Raw genomic sequence first — 18,779 nt, 5'->3', positions numbered from 1 at the left:
CCAAATCTGTGACCCCTGCACCTCCAAACACCTCTCCATCCGCTCCAAAGTACTCTTCAGGGGTGCCACAGCTTCTGCAATGGCCTTTGCATGGTCCTCCTGCATTTCTTTCCTCTGTTTATGGAATTCCTCCTTGATAAAAGATCAGTTCCTGTCTCTGGGGCCTTACAGCTTGCCCCTCCCCTGCCTGCATGCTGGAAGAGACTGTCTGTGAAGCAGAAGACTGTTTCAACTTTCCAGCCAAACCTCTCACTGTTTTCTGCCGGGTCCGGTGATCAGAAAACAGACCACTCCAGGGGTAAACTACTCCTCTAACATTCACCTACGCCTTTTCATCAAAATTCCACCCGGATCTGGGTAAAAAGAGGCCTTTTCTGTGACTTTGAACAGGAACAGCCCTTTATGTGACCAATCACTCCATGGTCACAAGCAGAAGTCTTTTAATACTTTTACATCTGGCGAAAGAAAACGCTCAAAGAACATTGAAGAAAAACAATTTTTCAAATGTCCATATGCTTTTTCGCCGAGCTTGCATACATATCTTCAATTCCTGGAGACTCTAGGCCAGTCTTTGAGGGTTGGCACCGAGAGGTTACTGATAAATGAATTACTGCAGATTTTATTTTAATTTTTAGCCTTTTGATGTTGGCGATTATGTTTTTAATGCCTGCTTTGGGATGAGTACAAATTTAGTTTATTTTTTTAAATACTGGATGGATTATTTTGTTTGCAATCGTCATATTGAAGATCTTTTGCTCCTCCTTAGGTTCCCCTACCCCATGCTCCATCCGCTGACTGAGAGAGCAGGCTGTCGACCTGCTCCTAGGCCACTGCCAATGCTGCTTTGTGGCCAGTTGCTAGGAGATGCACCAGAACTCGGAGTGAATCACCTTCAAGTTATCCATGCTTCCCTGTGAAGAAGTGCTCCTTCAATGACCTGGCTGTACAATTAGCAACTCCAGGTAGGAGAAACCACAGGCATAAATCCACATAAGACGTTTCTGAGCTGTGACAAGGTGGGTTATCAAAAGCTTTGCGAACAAATGTTGTACGGTGTGTGTTTGAGTTTTGACCACATGACCACAAAGGTTTGAAACGGCATGGTGGTGCTGTATGTTGAATTATCCAGATGTTCTTGTGGTGTGTGTTGGTGTATGATCGTCAGCGCAGGAACACCAGTCACAGGTATCTCCACTTCCAATTCCAATTCTCTTCCCGGGCCTAATGGTGCACCGAGGCAGACTTTCACCTGTTTCCATAGCGACTGATTCCCGTAACAGGTCGCTAGTCTGTCGCCAGGGGCCTATAGCTTGAGGACACGCACTCCACGTCAAATGTGGCTGACCAGGAGTCTCTCCCGCTCTTACCGCCAGCCATTGGAGTGTTTGGGAGGATTTTACAGGTTGACACTCGTTATGAACGTGGCCATCTTTGGCCATCGAGTCCTGGGGTGGGACTCGAACCTGGAGTTTGTGGTTCAGAGGCAGGGAGCCGACCCAGTGCGCCACAGCACTTCCCATGACAAATATTGATGTTTTCAAATGTTCTCGGGATTTGTGTTGGTTTATGGCAGCAGTGCAGATGACCTTTTGAACTGGATAGCGAATTATCTTGACCAACATTCAGAGTGGTATTTTGAACTTTACTTTTTATTCATTCTCAGGGTGTGGCTGTCACTGGCGCGGGCAGCATTTATTGTCCATCTTTAATTGTCCTTGAGGAGGTGGTTATTAACCACTGCAAGCATAGCAGTTTGGTACAACTGAGTGGCTTGCTTGGCCACCTTAGCGGGCAGGTAAGAGCGAACCACTTTGGGAGTCTGGAGACATGCACAGGCCAAACTAGTAGACTTTCTGGCTGGAGTTTTATGGCTGTTCCCGCCAGGGGGATGTTTCTGTCTTGCCGATGGCGAAACCCGCCCCCACCCCCCCATTGCGGGTATCCCCGTTGCAGGGGGTGCATACAACAGGAAACCTTGCAGACAGCGGCGAGACCAGAAGATCCCACCACTGCCCAATCGCAGGTCACCTCCACCAGATCGAAACATTCCACGGTGGGAGGGGGGAGGGGAGATCTCACCCTCTTTCTGAAAGAATGTCAGTGAACCAGATGGGTGTTCAATGGCAATCTGGTACCTTCATTGTCACCATTACTTTCATACTAACGTTTTAAAAATAAATTTAGCGTACCCAATTCATTTTTTCCAATTAAGGGGCAATTTAGCGTGGCCAATCCACCTACCATGCACATCTTCGCGTTGTGGGGGCGAAACCCGTGCAAACTCCACACGGACAGTGACCCGGAGACGGGATCGAACCTGGGACCTCGGCGGCGTAAGGCAGCAGTGCTAACCACTGTGCCACCATGCTGCCCCTCATACTAACTTTTTACTCCGCATTTATTGATGGAATTCAACCTCCCCAGAGGTCATTGTCGGATTTGTACTTGCGTCTCTGGATCAGTAGTCTAGGCCTCTGCACTATTAGGCAAGCAACGGAACCACTGGCCGGGATTTCCTGGCCCCTCCCACTAGGCGGAGTTTTCCAGTACCCGCCAAAGTCAATGGACTTCTGACTGGCTCGCCCACAGTTTCTAACCCCCCTCCTCCCCCCGCCTCGCCCTGTAAAATTCCGTCCACCGTCACAGTGCCCGTGACATTTTGCAATTGTCATTTAACAAAAATGAGGTGCGGCGGAAAGTGACATTGAAGAAGAAGGAAACATTGGAGAAAAGGTCAGTCAGCCCATGAAGCATGCTGCACCTTTCCCACTCACTCAGACCCCCTCCTCCAATAGAACTGGAAATCTACCCATTTGGTCTTCTGAATGTTTCGCTGACTCTGCAATGACTTTACCAGACGATAGTCTGCTCCATGGAATAATGGGGCCAATTTTAGTCATCTTGATGTGCCAGAAAGACGCTCAGGAGAGATGAAGCAAAATATGTAATTGCACGATCAGGCCAACAGATCGGAGATGTTCCTATCTTACGGTGAGGCCTGACCCGGCAGAAACTCCCGTCCAAATTAAGTAGGAGCATCAAAATCAATATGTTGAGCAGGAAGTTGCACAATTTGGGCAGTTTCAAGAGTTTGTGATGCATGCAGCAAGATTACCCGTAACTTTTTCTCGTGGGTAGATAGCTACGTTTGGCATCCACATATCCAAAGAAAACTGTTTGAAGGAACATCTATTTAAAGGAACATGAAAATGAAATGAACATGCTTCACTGTTTGGAGCTTGGTCCTTTTTCTCATTACGTTTTTGCGACTGTTCTGCACTCTGTGTGAGGCAGCCTTAATAGGAGGACATGGTGACGCCACTTCTGAAGGCCTCACATCTCTTTCAACTCTCACTGTCCCTTGTGGAAAACCCCCTGTAGTTAATATACAGGAGGAGGAAGAGGATGAAGGTGATGTCAATGGAATGCCAGCCAGCAGAAGGATGGCTCTTACTCACACTTACTTTCCCAGCTGAGTATTCGAGCTTGTTGAAAGGATGAGAAACCTATTCTTCACCCGGGCGACAGTTACTGTAGCGTATTGCAAGATAACCTGCAAATAACCTCAAGGGCGGGCACAGCATTGACCTTTGGTATAAAAGGTCACTACAGTCCTCAAACTTTATCCTACTCCTTCCTTCCTGGGTTCGAGTGGGCGCCGGTAACTCCAGCCAATTTACGGCCAACGCATTTGTAAAACAAATGGCTGATGCATTTCCTCGCAAACAACTTCACTGGTTTCCCAATGGGCAACCAGAAAGAGTGACAGGACCTTGGCTTTTTCCCAGATTTTCCCAGGATGTCTTCAATTGTACATACATTGTCCTGCATGCTCTTAAGAATCGAACCTCCATGGCCACAAAGATTTCTATTCTCTCATTATGAAGGTGCCTTATGACTTTGCACACAAAATCGTGCTGGTTTCTCAGCCCCAGTCAATACATCTTTATTTCATGACAATTCAGCACTGCCTCATTGTTTGACCCTGAACAAGTGCCAAGTGGGCTGGTATAGCACAATGGGCTAAACAGCTGGCTTGTAATGCAGAACAAGGCCAGCAGCGCGGGTTCAATTCCCGTACCGGCCTCCCCGAACAGGCGCCAGAATGTGGCGACTAGGGGCTTTTCACAGTAACTTCAATGAAGCCTACTTGTGCCAATAAGCGATTATTATTATTATTATTATTATTATTATTATTAAGTGACTTTCTTGGAGACATAGGGCTGATGTTGGTTGCAGCCTGATCTTGGGTCCATAAGCAGCCATGTTGTCAACAGTTGGTTTTACCTCAACTAGAAGGCCCAAGCAGGCCCAGTATGGCAGCACCTGTTGTAGTTCCACAGGCAACTTGTGCATTTACTGAGGAAGTCATCCAGCTGCTTACCTCGTTGACAGTGATCCAAATGTAATTCCTGGCAGAAGAGTGAGTGGGCACAGCGACTGGGTGGGCTGATTGTGGGGACCCTGGACTCAAATCTGTCCTTTTTTAAGTCTTACCTTTTGGTGATGGTCGGTGCTTAGGAAACAGTTGCTGAGTTTTTACCGTTAGGGTGAAGGCAGTAGTGCAGGCACAAGTTGGGAATGGGGCAATTTCACCTCAAAAGTGGCTCCAAAAACAGGTGAAACAAGGACCAATTTGTACTCCCATGTCCACCCAATTTAGGCTAGGTGTACGACACTTAAGCTGCCTCCAAAAATACGCAATGAACGTTCATCATCGAAAGCTTCCTGTATGGAGATTCCAATGCTATGCCTGGTCTCCTAACTCATTCCAATAAAGGATAGCCAAAGTGCAGTCCCCTGCACATCTTCAGCATTGCCTGAAACTTGTGCCTGCACGTAATCACAGTTAATCACAACCATTAAATGGTCCAATTATCTAACCTGATGTTTCAACTCACAATAGCATCACAAGAATACTCTATGGATCTGTTACAAGCGTAATTAGATTTATTTCCCTGCATTCCACCTGTGTTGTGCTTTATTAAGATGGGATGTCTGTAATGTAGTGAAACTTTTATCATGCATTTTGGCCACTTGAGGCTACCATACACACATACCAGCAGGGGGAGTCTGCTATGAGGAGATACTGAACGGATCCGTGTATAACAACTCGTGCGGTTCTAATTCTAAATGTCACTGTCTGAATATTCAACTGTTTCTACCTCAAGGATGTCACAGTGCCCAGATGGGATTCTATTCCTAAATCTACTACTTCTCCACATCGTTCAGCATAGGGGTGGCTGTCTCAATATTCCAGTCATAGGCTCTTGAATATTTAATTGTCAGCCATTCTGCACGTGCTACCATCACCCTGCTCCTCAAAATGTAACAACCCGTGACCTCTCCATCCTCGCAAACTGCTGCGACATCTCCAGCCTCCCTTTCCTCTCCAAATTCTTCAAATCATGCCCATCTTTCCCTGAGCTCTATTTTGTATCCCTCCACTTAGGTTTCTGCCAGCTACGGTACCAAATCGGCTCTTATCAAATTCAACCTATATGACAATGGTGAACTATTGCCCTGTCACCTGCTCACCCTGTCTGCAGTCTTTGATATGGCTGGCCACACAATCCCCCTCCAACACCGTTTCACCATTCTCCAGCTGGGTTAGTCTTCACACAGCTGGTTTCATTCTTGTCTACCTAATCATAAGCAGAGAATTATGTGCAATTGCTTCTATTGCCACATTATTATTACCTCTGGTGTCTCCCAACAATCTATCCTTGTCCCCCTCCGACTTTTCATCTGCGTGGTGACCCTTGGCAACCAAATTCCCAAAACATGCCAGTGTCCATATGTACCCAACTCTTCTACCTCATCACCATTTCACTAAAAAGCACCCCATGTCTCGAAATTATTAGGCTGCCTGTCTGGCATCCAGCACTGGATGAGCAGGAACGTCCTCCAGCTAAATATTGGGAAGTCCCTCTCATTAACTCAGTTCCCTGGCCACTGACTCCATCCCTCGCCCAGTGAGAGGACACATCCAGAGTGAGACACATCGGAGACGAGTGGCTTGCCCTGCTGCAGGTGACTACAAGGGAGAGAGCTGATTGGTGAGTAGCAGGTAAGGCAGGTAGGTTGGGAGCAGAACTGAGCGGGAGAAATCCTGAGTGCAGCCTGGGAAGATCAGTGGTACTCTGTGTCTGTGCCTCTCTCTGTGTCTGTATGTCGCTCTGTATCTGTCTCTCTCTTTGTCTGTGTCTCTCTCTGTCTGTGTCACTCTCTCTCTGTCTGTGTCTTTCTCTGTGTCTCTCTCTCTGTCTGTGTCTCTCTCTCTGTCTGTGTCTGTGTCTCTCTCTGTCTGTGTCTCACTCTGTATCTGTGCCTGTGTCTCTCTCTTTCTGTCTGTGCCTCTCTCTGTGCCTGTGTCCATCTCTCTGTGTCTGGGTCTCTCGCTGTGTCTGTGTCTCTCTCTCTGTCTGTGTCTCTCTGTGTCTATGTGTCTCTCTCTGTCTGTGTCTCAGTGTCTGTGTGTGTCTCTCTCTCTCTCTGTCCCTCTCTCTGTCTCTCTCTCTCTCTCTCTGTCTCTCTCTGTGCCTCTGTCTGTGTCTGTGTCTCTCTCTCTGTCTGTGTCGGTCTCTCTGTCTGTGTGTCTCTCTCTCTGTCTGTGTCTCTCTCTGTGTCTCTCTCTGTCTGCGTCTCTCTCTGTCTGTGTCTCTTTCTGTGTTTGTGTGTCTCTCTCTGTCTGTGTCTCTCTCTCTCTGTCTGTGTCTCACTCTGTGTCTCTGTCTGTGTCTTTCTCTGTGTCTGTGTGTCTCTCTCTCTGTCGGTGTCTCTCTCTCTGTCTGTGTCTCTCTCTGTCTCTGTCTCTCTCTGTCTGTGTCTCTCTCTGTGTCTGTGTGTGTCTCTCTCTGTCGGTGTCTCTCTCGCTGTCTCTGTCTCTCTCTGTCTCTGTCTGTGTCTCTCTCTGTCTGTGTCTCTCTCTCTGTCTGTGTCGCTCTCTCTGTCAGTGTGTCTCTCTCTGTCTGTGTCTCTCTCTGTGTCTGTCTGTGTCTCTCTCTGTCTGTGTCTCTCTCTGGCTGTGTCTCGCTCTGTGTCTCTGTCTGTGTCTCTCTCTGTGTCTGTGTCTCTCTCTGTCTGTCGCTCTTTGTGTCTGTGTCTCTCTCTCTCTGTCTGTGTCTCTCTCTGTGTCTCTGTCTGTGTCTCTCTCTGTGTCTGTGTCTCTCTCTGTCTGTGTCTCTCTCTGTGTCTGTGACTCTCTTTGTGTCTGTGTCTCTCTCTGTCTGTGTCTCTCTCTGTGTCTCTGTCTGTGTCTCTCTCTGTGTCTGTGTCTCTCTCTGTCTGTGTCTCTCTCTCTGTCTGTGTCTCTCTCTGTGTCTGTGTCTCTGTCTGTGTCTCTCTCTCTGTCTGTGTCTCTCTCTGTCTGTGTCTCTCTCTCTGTCTGTGTCTCTCTCTATGTGTGACTCTCTCTGTCTGTGTCTCTCTGTCTGTGTGTGTCTCTCTCTCTGTCTGTGTCTCTCTCTGTGTCTGTGTGTGTCTCTCTCTGTCTGTGTCTCTCTCTGTGTCTCTGTCTGTGTCTCTCTCTCTGTCTGTGTCTCTCTCTGTGTCTGTGTCTATCTGTCTCTCTCTGTCTGTGTCTCTCTATGTGTCTGTGTGTCTCTCTGTCTGTGTCTCTCTGTCTGTGTCTCTCTGTGTGTGTGTCTCTCTCTGTCTGTCTCTTTGTCTGTGTCTCTCTCTCTCTGTCTGTGTCTCTCTGTGTGTCTGTGAGTCTCTCTCTCTGTCTGTGTCTCTCTCTCTCTCTGTCTGTGTCTCTCTCTGTGTCTGTGAGTCTCTCTCTCTGTCTGTGTCTCTCTCTCTGTATGTGTCTCTCTCTGTGTCTGTGTCTCTCTCTGCCTGTGTCTCTCTCTCTGTCTGTTTCTCTCTCTCTCTCTCTGTCTCTCTCTGTGTCTGTGTCTCTCTCTGTGTCTGTGTCTCTCTGTATCTAGTGTCTCTCTCTGTCTGTGTCTCAGTGTCTGTGTGTGTGTCTCTCTCTCTCTGTCCCTCTCTCTGTCTGTCTCTCTCTCTGTGTCTCTCTCTGTGCCTGTGTCTGTGTCTCTCTCTCTGTCTGTGTCTCTCTCTGTGTCCCTGTCTGTCTGTGTCTCTCTCTGTGTGTCTGTGTGTCTCTCTCTGCCTGTGTCTCTGTCTGTGTCTCTCTCTGTGTCTGTGTGTCTCTCTCTGTCTGTGACTCTCTCTGTGTCTGTGTGTCTCTCTCTGTCTGTGCCTCTGCCTGTGTCTCTCTCTGTGTCTGTGTATCTCTCTGTCTGTGTCTCTCTTTGTGTCTGTGTGTCTCTCTCTGTCTGTGTTCCTCTCTGTGTCTCTCTGTGTGTCTCTGTCTGTGTCTCTCTCTCTGTCTGTGTGTGTGTCTCTCTCTCTGTCTCTCTCTGTCTGTGTCTCTGTCTGTGTCTCTGTCTGTGTCTCTCTCTGTGTCTGTGTCTCTCTCTGTCTGTGTCTCTCTCTCTGTCTGTGTGTGTCTCTCTCTCTCTGTCTCTCTCTGTCTGTGTCTCACTCTGTATCTGTGCCTGTGTCTCTTTCTTTCTGTCTGTGCCCCTCTCTGTGCCTGTGTCCCTCTCTCTCTGTCTGTGTGTGTCTCTCTGTCTGTGTGTCTCTCTGCGTCTGTGTGTGTGTCTCTCTCTCTGCCTGTGTCTCTATCTGTGTCTCTCTCTGTGTCGGTGTCTCTCTCTGTCTGTGTCTCTCTCTCTGTGTCTGTGTCTCTCTGTGTCTGTCTCTCTCTGTCTGTGTTTCTCTCTCTGTCTGTGTGTCTCTCTCTCTCTCTGTCTCTCTGTCTGTGTCTCACTCTGTATCTGTGCCTGTGTCTCTTTCTGTCTGTGTGTTTCTCTCTGTCTGTGTGTCTCTCTGCGTCTGTGTGTGTCTCTCTCTGTCTGTCTGTGTCTCTCTCTCTCTCTGTGTCTCTCTCTGTCTGTGTCTCTCTCTCTGTCTGTCTCTCTCTCTGTGTCTCTCTCTGTCTGTGTCTCTCTCTCTGTCTGTGTCTCTCTGTCTGTGTGTCTCTCTCTCTCTCTCTCTGTCTCTCTCTGTCTGTGTGTCTCTCTGCGTCTGTGTGTGTGTCTCTCTCTCTCTGTCTGTGTCTCTGTCTGTGTCTCTCTCTTTGTCTGTGTCTCTCTCTCTGTCTGTGTCGCTCTCTCTGTCTGTGTGTCTCTCTCTGTCTGTGTCTCGCTCTGTGTCTTTGTCTGTGTCTCTCTCTGTGTCTGTGAGTCTCTCTCTCTGTCTGTGTGTCTCTCTCTCTCTGTCTGTGTCTCTGTTTGTGTCTCTCTCTGTCTGTGTCTCTCTCTGTCTGTGTCTCTATGTCTGTGTGTTTCTCTCTGTCTGTGTCTCTCTCTGTGTCTCTGTCTGTGTCTCTCTCTGTCTGTGTCTCTCTCTGTCCGTGTGTCTCTCTCTCTCTGTCTGTGTGTCTCTGTCTGTCTCTCCCTCTGTCTCTCTCTATGTCTGTGTGTCTCTCTCTCTGTCTGTGTCTGTATCTGTGTCTCGCTCTATGTCTGTGTGTCTCTCTCTCTCTGTCTGCATCTGTGTCTCTCTCTCTGTCTGTGCCTCTCTCTGTGTCTGTGTGTCTCTCTCTCTGTCTGTGTCTCTCTCTGTGTCTCTCTCTGTCTGTATCTCTCTGTGTGTGTCTCTCTCTGTCTGTGTCTCTCTCTGTGTCTCTCTCTGCATTTTCAAATTGTGAGGGGGAAAACTGAGAAGTGATGTCACAGTGAAGCTGAGACCTGATTGGCTGGTAAAGAATCTGTTAAATTTGAAAAAAGTTTTTATAAACGAATTAAAGCTAATTAATGAACTAGGTCGAGGGGTAACTAAACCTGAGGGCGGAGATTAGTATTTAGCATTTAATTTTACAGTCGAAATCTAGCGCCAGGAACTATATAGTTAATTGTAACCTAATCCAATAATAATTCAATAAATATTTATTTTAAATTAATTAATGAGTGCTTAAGTGTCACTCAGCGGGGTGCAGTGCTCTAACTGTGAGATGTGGGAGATCAGCGACGCTTCCAGCGTTCCAATCGACTATGTCTGCAGGAAATGTAACCAATGGCAGCTCCTCACAGACAGTATGGTTCGGTTGGAGCAGCGGGTGGAATGCACTTAGGAGCATGCAGGTGGTAGAAAGCATCATAGACAGGAGTTATAGAGATGTGGTCACACCCAAGGTGCAGGCAGTCAGTGCAGGAATCCCCTGTGGCTGTCCCCCTCCCCAACACGTTTTAACCATTTTGGATATTGTTGTGGGGGAGAGTCTATCAGGGGTAAACAACAGCAGCCAGAACAGTGGCACCACAACTGGCTCTGTTGCTCAGCGGGGGAGGGCAAAGTGCAGGAGAGCAATAGTTACAAGGGAATTCTATAGTAAGGGGCATAGATAGGTGCTTCTGTGGTTATGAAAGAGACTCCAGGATGGTGTGTTGCCTCCCTGGTGCCAGGGTCAAGAATGTCTCTGAACGAACACAGGACATCCTGAAGGGGGAGGGTGAACAGCCAGAGGTCGTAGTACATATAGGTACTAATGACATAGGAAGGAAGAGTGATGAGGTCCTGCAGAAGGATTTCAGGGAGTTAGGCAGTAAGCTAAAAAGCGGGACCTCTAGGGCTGTAATCTCAGGATTACTCCCTGTGCCACGTGCCAGTGGGGCTAGAACTAGGAGGATAGTGCAGCTAAACATGTGGCTAAACGGGTGGTGTAGGAGGGAGAGTTTCAGATTTCTGGACCATTGGGATCTCTTCCGGGGCAGGTGGGACCTGTACAAGAAGGGTGGGTTGCATCTAAACTGGAGAGGCACCAATATCCTGGCTGGGAGGTTTGCTAGAGTCACTCGGGAGGATTATAACCAGTATGGCCACGGGGTGGGAACCAGAGCGTTAGCTTAGAAGGCGCAATAACTGAAGGGGAAATAGAGAGCATAAATAGGAGAACAACATCACCCTGTCTGCTTAGATGCAGTGGTTTGAAGTGTATTTGTTTCAATGCCAGAACTATAGCAGATGAACTGAGAGCACTGATTAGTAATTGGAGCTATGATGTGGCTATCACAGAAATGTGGTTAAAGGAAGGGCAAGCTTAGCAGCTGAACGTTGGAGGATATACATGCTTCAGGAGAGATAGAGGGGGATGTATAAGGGGGGGGGAGTAGCATTACTGGTTAAGGAGAATATTATAGCCGTACTGCAGCACGTTCCAGGCACTCACCACCCTCCGTGCAAAAAACCTGCCTTGCACATTTCCTCTAAACCTTGCCCCATGGACCTTAAACCTATGCACACTAGTGATTGACCCCTCCACCCTGGGAAAGAGTGCCTGCCCGTCCACTCTATCCATGCCTCTCATAATCTACCAGGTCGCCCCTCAACCTCTGTCGTTCCAATTAAAACGGCCCGAGTCTATTCAGCCTCTCCGCATAGCTAACACCCCCCAGACCAGGCAACATCCTGGTAAACCTCCTCTGCACCCTCTCCAAAGCCTCCACATCTTTCTGGTAGTGTGGCAACCAGAATTATGTGCAATATTCCAAATGCGGCCTTACCGAGATTCTATACAACTGTAGCATGACTTGCCAATTTTTATACTCAATGTCCAGTTCAATGAAGGCTAGCATTCCGTGTGCTTTCTTGACTGTCTACTTGTGTTGCCACTTTCAAAGATCTGTGGACCTGCACGCCCAGATCTCTCTGACTTTCTATATTCCTAAGAGTTTTGCCATTTACTGTATATTTCCCCTCTTTATGCTCCTGAAGGGTTTTGACTGTCCCCATCCTTCTCGACAAAAGCCTCCTTTTTCTTTGTGACCAGGTTCCCAATATCCAAGGCTCTCTAAAATTCCCATACTTATCCTTCGTTCTCTCAGGAACTTGACTTTCCTGGATCCTAATCAACTGTCGCTTTGAAGACTCCCACATGTCTGATGTTGATTTATCCTCCAATAGCCACACCCAATCCAAATTCTTCAATTCCTGTCTACTGTTGTAATTTGCCCTTCCCCAGTCTAGCACCTTAACGCGAGGGTCACCCTCATCCCTGTTCAAAAATACCCTAAAACTTATGGAATTGTGGTCACTGCTCCCCAAATGCTCCCCTACTGAAACCTCAACCACCTGTCCAGGCTCATTCACCAATACCAGATCCAGTACTGCCCCTTCCCCAGTTGGACAATGACGTGAAGCACATTCCTGACATGCTGCCTTAAGAGAAAAAATCCTTCTCTTAAAAGGTGAACATCTGGGGGTCTACTACCCCTTTCAACAAAAAATATGGCCAAGCTGGAGGTCTTATGTTGTTGGCTCTTTTTTCCTGCTGTGCCGCTGTTACCTGTTCCTGTTTACTTGTACATCATACATCTTGCAGTACACTCTCCCCAAGGTTGCAGTCCCTTTCCCACAGGGTGGTTATTGTCTTATCCTTTGGCAGCAAGAACACCAATATCCCTTTCAGCACTTACTTCCTTGGCAACACTCCAGCAGCATGCAATTTCCTGTTCCCTAATGGACCAGCTCCCAATTACAGGCATGACTCATGAGTGCAACTCGCTGACATTATGGAAATTTGGCTGAACCTAGAAATAGCAGAGTTGTGACCAACGCTTGTGGACATTCCACCAGTTCCAGCTCCAGACACTAAAATTGATCCCAACAAGCAGTTCATGCTTCCGTCACATTGAGCTTAACATTTCCTTAATACTCATAGCCCTGCCCACAATCCATTCTCTTCAGTGAAAGTAAGTTCTCCATGCCAACCTGCTTTCAATATTCAATACATTTATAGATTGGAATTTTCCACTTTGGCAGATTCCAGTGCATCTTGGCTGGGACAAGTCCCCCTCCCATCCCTTGCACCAGCTGATTTTCTGCAGCCAGCCTATTTCACATATTCAAAGCAGGGCACTACCGGCTTGTTGGTGCAATCACGCCTGCGCCATGGTGCTCACGCAAACCATCTTCCACGTCCTCTGGAGGTCAGAAATGGACCGTGCTCACAGGGAAACCATGTACAAACCTCTGGGTAAAAGGGGGAGAATATGTCCCTCATCCTGATGGCCACCTTTGTGAGTGACTGCATCAAGCTGTGCATACGCCCCCACTCTGCAAACAGCAAGCATGACAACATGCTGAGGTTCTACCTGTCTCCAGTGTTGCGGACGATTGGCCTTGCCACGTTGCCATGGAATATTCCAAGCAGCAGGACCTTGCTCTTCCGCCTTTTCCCAGTGGAACTGTTCATGCAAAAAAAAGACACTTCTGACCACAAGCCCATTGTGCAGCCTCTGCACGTAACGCCCTCAAGGCCTTGCGGGAGAAGAAGACAGTAGATCCTGTCGGATGGTTCCCTGAGCAGACTGTCAAAGTCATTTGGCAGAATGTCTATTGCCAGAACTTGCAAACAAGCACCAAGACACAGCTTAGTTGTGGTGAGAAAGGCACTCCCTGTTAGACACATCCAGATTCTCACCCCCTCCGCACATATCCCTCTGGTTGCCTGGAGTCAGGAAGGGGCAGCTGCCCACCTCCTTCTGGAATGTGCCTTTACAAAGTAGGTTTAGAGATGCAGTGGTTTTTGTCGAGGTGTGACCTGAGCAGCTGTATGATGGTTGACTCTGTGCGCTACTGGGGTAAACATCAACTTACGATGGAGATCATCAGCTCGGTGAAAGACGCTCTTTGGTTTGACTGAAATTTGCTGGTCTTCCAGTTCAGAGAACTGTCCTTAATCATGTGCTGCAGACTGACACACCCCAAGGTCCAGGACTACATGCTGAGGAATGGACAAAAGATTGGGCAGCTTCCACAGAGGCACAATGGGGGAAGGTTTTTCAGCGATAGTATACCATGGGGCTAAATACTGTGTAGGACACCTGCGCCTCATGCCTGACATGGAATGTGTATTGTAAATATTTAGAGTATTGAGATTGTATTGAGGCACTTCAGAACGGAACAGGCAATTTTACTGCATTTCCGGTCATTTTCAAGTCGAATTGTTTTGGAATTTACTTTTTATAAATTTTATGAATAAAGTACATTTGGGGGGGGGGGGGGGGGGGGGGGGCGGGCGGTGGTCAGTGAACGGCTGCAGTAACCTGCCAGGTATTCCTAAATGCTTGCTTCCCTGGGAGACCAAATATCTGTCCATCTCAACCTTGAAGGAACATCCACAACACTTGAGAGAAGAAATGTTTCTTCTCTGCCCTGAATGACTGACCCTTTTTCCCAAGACTGTGCCTGCATCATCCTGATTTCCCGACCATGGGAAACATCCTCTCAGCATCCACATTATCAAGCCCCTTCAGGATATTGTATGTTTCAGTGAGTCCCATTCTTCTGAACTCCAGTAGGTAGGGCGGCTCGGTAGCACAGTGTTGCTTCACAGCACCAGGGTCCCAGGTTCGATTCCCGGTTTGGGTCACTGTCAGTGCGCAGTCTGCACGTTCTCCCCGTGTCTGCGTGGGTTTCCTCCGGGTGCTCCGGTTTCCTCCCACAATGTCCCGAAAGGACATTGTTCGGTGAATTGGACATTCTGAGTTCTCCCTCTGTGTACCCGAACAGGTGCCAGAATGTGGCGACTAGGGGCTTTTCACAGTAACTTCATTGCAGTGTTAATGTAAGCCTACTTGTGACACTAATAAAGATTATTATTATGTATAGACCCAATTTACTCAGCCTCATATCGTAAGATAACAGCCAGAATTCTCAGACCATTGCAATTCACTTTTCCTGCTGGCAGCGCATCCCCACCCGTGGGTTTCCTGGCAACGTGGGGTGGCTTCAATGGGAAATCCCATTGACAAGCAGCGGGAAGAGAGAATCCCACCAGCAGTGACCAACGTGCTGCCGAGAAGCACGTTGCCGGGGGACTGGGGAATCCAGTCCCACATCCTCATCCCAGGAACCAATACATTGAACCTTCGCTGTACCCTCTCCAATCCTGCTTCTGTTTCTCTTTGGATCATGTGTCAGAGTCTTCGATGGCACAGAAGGAAGCCATTCAGTCCATCGAGTCCATGGTGGCTCTCCGAGGAGCAATCCAGTCAGTCCCACCACCCGCCCCCCCTGCTTGATCCCCATGGATCTGCAAGTTTATTTCCTTCAAGTACCCATCCAATTTCCCTTTGCAATCATTGATTGCTTCCACTTCCACCATCCTTGTGAGCAACACGTTCCAGGTCAATATCACTCGTTGCATAAGAATGTTCTTCCTTACATTCTCCCTGAGTCTCTTGCCCAGGACCTCAAATGTGTGTCCACTAGTCCTTGTGCCTTCAGCTAATTGGGAAGATTACTTCCTTGTCTACATTATATAATCCTATCATAATCTTGTTTTCTGTTTCTGCTTTAGTTGTGCTGACATCACGGACTAATATCCGTATTGTGCCAGCATTCATATGGGTAGAACTAGCTAAACCAGGCCTGACCTGCTGAGGTGGCCGTGCTGATAATGAAAACTTACAAATGGAAATTATCTGAGGAAGGGTTTTGAAGATTTCAAGCGACGGGGTAGTGACCATTTCCCTTGGCAGCTTGTTCCATTGTGGGATTGTCTTTGGGAAGAAAGATTGTTGATGCACTGCCTTGGAAACAAATGTTCTTTGTAATTTGTCTGGATGGCTACCTTGTGTTTTGTCATTGCTGGAGGGAACCAGATACTTGTCAATTCCCACCAGTCCACCCATAATTTAGAGACCGTGGTCAGTCTATTTTTCTCCCTCCTTTCCTGTAGTGATTCCCATTCCAAGGACGGGGTTGTCCAGTCCCACCTGCCACTGGGCAGAAATTCCCACCCGAAGTTAACAGACATTTTGTTGGTTTCTCAAATTTTCCATCCTGCCCACTATGATCCCTACAGCAAGTGGGCCCGAAATATCCCGCCCCAAATCTTTGATCAAGGAGAAACAGCGCAGTATTTCCCAGACCTATTCATGCAGAATAACCTTATCCAATGCCATTTGGAAGTCCAGGTATATTACATCCACTGACTCTCCTTTATCTACCCTCCGAGTTACTTCCTCAAAAATCTTTAATAAATTTGTCAAACACAATTTCCTTTCCATGAAACCATATTCACTCTCTCTGATCATACTGTGATATTCCAAGTGCATTCAGACATCCTTAATAATAGATACCAGCATTTTCGCGTGGACCTATGTGAAGCTAATTGGCCTGTACTTCCCTGATTTCTTTCTCCTTCCTTAAATAGTGATATTACATTTTCTAATTTCCAATCAGCTGCTACTCTTCTAAAACCGAGGGAATTTTGGAAAAGCATAATAATCTCTCGTAAAAACCACAAATCATCCCTGGAAGGAAGATGGTTGACTGCCTAAACTCAGTTTAATCAGGATCCTTATTCCTGCCAAAGGAAGACTCAGCTACCACGAGTCGGCTGAATTCAAGTTCAGCTCATGATGGTTAATGGACCCCTTCCAGCAGACTTTTCACCCATTGTATCAGTTCGAAATGGCTACCATGGCCATAGTGTACTCAAAACAAAGCCAACATTCCATTGTATGCCATTCTCATTGCTAAATTTATAATATAAAAACTTTGGTTTCAAAACTTGTCACCTTTCTTTTAAACCCCATCTTAATACCAGTGTCTTTTACGATCATCAAGACTGGTGTAAAATATTCCCAAGTCAAGGGTTAATATTTTCTCATTGGGATCATATACTCCATTGATTAACCAATGCTCAAGCACAGTATTTACTTTGGTAATCACAGCCAGTTTCAATATTTCTTCAACTATAGCTTTCATATCTTGGAACAGGAGTAGGAACCATTTAGACCATTGGGTCTGATTCACCCATTCAATGAGGCCGTGTCCTGGTCTGAGACCCAACTCCATTTGAGTTAATACCACCCATTCGGCAATAACCCACAGATTTAAAACTAACAATTGGTGTGGCAGCAAATGCTGTTTGTGACAGATGAACACCTGTCATTTTTTGTGTGCAGAAGTGTTTCTGAATTTCACTGCTGTAAATCCCGCGCGGAATTCCCTCCTCCTGAGACTAAGTCTTGATGCCAAGGCAAGATTCGCAGGACTTCCACAACAGCAAAGCTGGCGCCGCACCGGGACCGATCCAGCGACTGCGGAGGGGCTGGCACCAGCGCCACGTGGAACACATTCCATTCCAATGAGAAACGGTGCGGGATTCGCCGGGTCTGTTATTGACACTCAGGAGGCTGACAAGCTGCAGCCACATACACACATTACACTCCCCCCATACACTCATCCCAACCAACAAAATGGCACTGGTTGCACTGGAGCACACCCGTCCCGCTGATGGGTCGTCTGGGGCCAGAGGCACCTAGGGGGGTGCCCTGGGGGCAGGGGGGGGGCAGGGGGGGGCAGGGGGGGGCACCCCACCCATACGACCTGGGGGGGGGGGGGGGCACCCCACCCCACCCATACGACCTGTGGCCCTAAGTTCACAGTGGCCTGTCAGCGGCTTGCGCAGCTGCATTGCTGCATTGCAGGCTGCGGCAATGGTGTTCCGTGCCCGTCGACCCCGACCACGCAGCCCACCTCCTGGACACCCCTCGCTACTCCCCCCTCCCCCGGCCCTGGCAGAAACCCCCCCGGCCAACGGCATGACTGTCAGCAAACTATGGCGATGTTGGACACTTTACGTACAGCCCCCCAACCCACCACCTCCCCCCCACTCTCCCTCAGCAGCCGCGGTGCCGTTTGCACAATTTTTAAAAGCACAAGTGAACCTCACCGTCGGGAATTCCCCACTGAAGGTGGAGCATCGCGTAGGCCCTGGAGAATTTCAGATCAGGCCCGCTAATGAACAACAAAGAACAAAGAACAAAGAAATGTACAGCACAGGAACAGGCCCTTCGGCCCTCCAAGCCCGTGCCGACCATACTGCCCCACTAAACTACAATCTTCTACACTTCCTGGGTCCGTATCCTTCTATTCCCATCCTATTCATATATTTGTCAAGATGCCCCTTAAATGTCCCTATCGTCCCTGCCTCCACTACCTCCTCCGGTAGTGAGTTCCAGGCACCCACTACCCTCTGCGTAAAAAACTTGCCTCGTACATCTACTCTAAACTTTGCCCCTCTCACCTTAAACCTATGCCCCCTAGTAATTGACCCCTCTACCCTGGGGAAAAGCCTCTGACTATCCACTCTGTCTATGCCCCTCATAATTTTGTATACCTCTATCAGGTCGCCCCTCAACCTCCTTCGTTCCAGTGAGAACAAACCGAGTTTATTCAATCGCTCCTCATAGCTTATGCCCTCCATACCAGGCAACATTCTGGTAAATCTCTTCTGCACCCTCTCTAAAGCCTCCACATCCTTCTGGTAGTGTGGCGACCAGAATTGAACACTATACTCCAAGTGTGGCCTAACTAAGGTTCTATACAGCTGCAACATGACTTGCCAATTCTTATACTCAATGCCCCGGCCAATGAAGGCAAGCATGCCGTATGCCTTCTTGACTACCTTCTCCACCTGTGTAGCCCCTTTCAATGACCTGTGGACCTGTACTCCTAGATCTCTTTGACTTTCAATACTCTTGAGGGTTCTACCATTCACTGTATATTCCCTACCTGCATTAGCCCTTCCAAAATGCATTACCTCACATTTGTCCAGGTTAAACTCCATCTGCCATCTCTCCGCCCAAGTCTCCAGACAATCTAAATCCTGCTGTATCCTCAGACAGTCCTCATCGCTATCCGCAATTCCACCAACCTTTGTGTCGTCTGCAAACTTACTAATCAGACCAGTTACATTTTCCTCCAAATCATTTATATATACTACAAAGAGCAAAGGTCCCAGCACTGATCCC

General features: G+C 48.0%; 1 protein-coding gene across 1 annotated transcript in view; it reads left to right on the top strand.

The window, feature by feature from the left end:
* The first annotated feature begins 946 nt into the window (after positions 1 to 946).
* The window catches only part of usp7 (ubiquitin specific peptidase 7 (herpes virus-associated)), a 148,340-nt gene continuing 130,507 nt past the window's right edge, over positions 947 to 18,779 (top strand). Inside the window, exon 1 of the mRNA XM_072481707.1 lies at positions 947 to 962. The gene's annotated coding sequence lies outside the window, so the exon portion shown is untranslated. The remainder of the gene's footprint in view (positions 963 to 18,779) is intronic.

Source organism: Scyliorhinus torazame, chromosome 17 (genome assembly GCF_047496885.1).
Source record: "Scyliorhinus torazame isolate Kashiwa2021f chromosome 17, sScyTor2.1, whole genome shotgun sequence".
Taxonomy (NCBI): domain Eukaryota; kingdom Metazoa; phylum Chordata; class Chondrichthyes; order Carcharhiniformes; family Scyliorhinidae; genus Scyliorhinus; species Scyliorhinus torazame.
Note: the sequence above shows the minus strand (reverse complement) of the source record. Positions and strands in the feature narration are given on the sequence as shown.